The sequence below is a fragment of the Herpailurus yagouaroundi genome, unplaced genomic scaffold (assembly GCF_014898765.1).
Source record: "Herpailurus yagouaroundi ecotype Mexico unplaced genomic scaffold, PumYag 186, whole genome shotgun sequence".
NCBI classification, from domain to species: domain Eukaryota; kingdom Metazoa; phylum Chordata; class Mammalia; order Carnivora; family Felidae; genus Herpailurus; species Herpailurus yagouaroundi.
In genome coordinates this window covers 21,835,305-21,837,217 of record NW_024412417.1, presented here as the reverse complement: position 1 = coordinate 21,837,217, position 1,913 = coordinate 21,835,305, and the positions used below count along the sequence as shown (strand labels likewise).

The 1,913-nt window shown below is 30.8% G+C and overlaps 1 pseudogene; it reads left to right on the top strand.

The window, feature by feature from the left end:
* Positions 1-983: 983 nt before the first annotated feature.
* Positions 984-1,132, top strand: LOC121043264 (uncharacterized; annotated as a pseudogene).
* The last annotated feature ends 781 nt before the right edge of the window (positions 1,133-1,913 follow it).

Below are 1,913 nucleotides of genomic sequence, written 5' to 3'. Positions count from 1 at the left end.
TATGCACTTTCAGAAATGTATGGGTCATTTATGCACTTAAATTTTGTAATTAAATACCACATACTCAGGTGTCAAGCATTCCTACAATTGCGCACTAGGTTTCTAACAATCTTCAGTATTTGTCTTGGCAAAGTGAAGTGGAATAAGTGATTACCTGCAGAACCTTTTTGGTATATATAACTGCTATGTATATTTTAGGTTAAAATGCTCAGTTTTGGCTCAGTCAGTTAGGCATCCAACTTTTGATTTCAGCTCAAGTCATGGGGTCAGGGTCATGGAATCCAAGCCCCATGTTGGGCTCCGTGCTGAGCGTGGAGCCTGCTTAGTATTCTCTCTCTCCCTCTCCCTCTGCCCCTCCCCCACTTACATGTGTGCATTTGCACACACATGTACTTGTGCTCATGCTCTCTCTCTCTCTCTCTCTCTCATAAATAAATAAATAAATAAATAAATAAATAAATAAATAAATAAATAAATATAAAATGCTCAGTTTTACCCCAGGTAATAATATTTTCTGTTTCCATATAATTTTCCTCCTACCTGTTTATTCTGAAAATTTCTTTCTTTATTTTACATTGCCTTTGTGACCTCCACAAAATCAATATTTGGAAGAAATTTAGTGTATAAAAGGTCAGTAGTCTGCTTCTACACAGAGCACCCATTCTTTCATTGCTTTTTAGAGATGGTATAAAACTTGTTTATTTGTGGGTATTTGTTCAGTTTCGTTATTTTGTAAAGTAGCTGCCTAGACATGCTTAAAGCAATCTTGTTAAATTAGAGAAAGTTCAAGAAAAAATAACTACTTTCAATGTATCTAGCCATTTATCATCTTAAATTCTGACATGTACGTCCTTATTTATTCACACAAATATCTAATTTGCAAATAATCAAATATGGTTTCATGGTAATTGTGTATTTACCAAATTTCACTACTTTTACTTAATAATATACCAAGCCATCAGCATTATTAAAATTAAGTGGTAATCGCTTCTCGGCCTTTTGGCTAAGATCAAGTGTAGTATCTGTTCTTATCAGTTTAATAAAATTAAGCGGTTAATCATTTATCTATATGGCTCTGTTAATGATCAGGAGCAACATAGTTTTACACAGATAACTGCAAACAATAACCTAAACAAATATGCCATTCTGGTTTCAAAATATGTAGATTTTGAAATTATTTTTTATTATTATTTGAAAACAGCTAATTCTTACACAATTTTTTGATAACATGTAACTACCTAAATCTAAAAAAATATGAAATACTAAATCTTCCTTTTTATCTCTGGACACATGCAAGGTTTATTGAATAAACTTTTAAAAGATATCATATGTATGTAAATATATTTATCTGTTAAATTCTTTCTTTTCTTAGGTTTAACCAATTTTCATAAGCATATCATAGGAATAAAGAAGAGATAAAAATACATAGAAGGACTAATGTAAATAATGCCATTATTTTCAGTTATTTTCGTAAGTAGATATTATGTTCTACATGTGTATAACTTTTCCCAAATTTGTAATTATCATACATATAAAATGCATAAATAATTTTCATTCCTATTTTATTCATCATAAATAGATCAACAAATATTTGCACTTCCTGGGGAGATTTTATAATTATATTAAATATATCTAATGAGCCATTGTGTTAATATACTGTAATTTATTAAATTTTTATAATGTTTCTGAACGTTCAAAATTTTGAGACCAAAATTGTTATGCCAAAAACATGAAATTTGCTGAAAGCAGATCTCAAGAGTTCTCACCACACACATGCAAAAATGTAACTGTGAGGTGATGGGCATATTAATTAATTTGACTGTGATAATCATATATAATGTATGTGTATATAAAAACATCACTTTGGGGCGCCTGGGTGGCGCAGTCAGTTAAGCGTCCGACTTCAGCCAGGT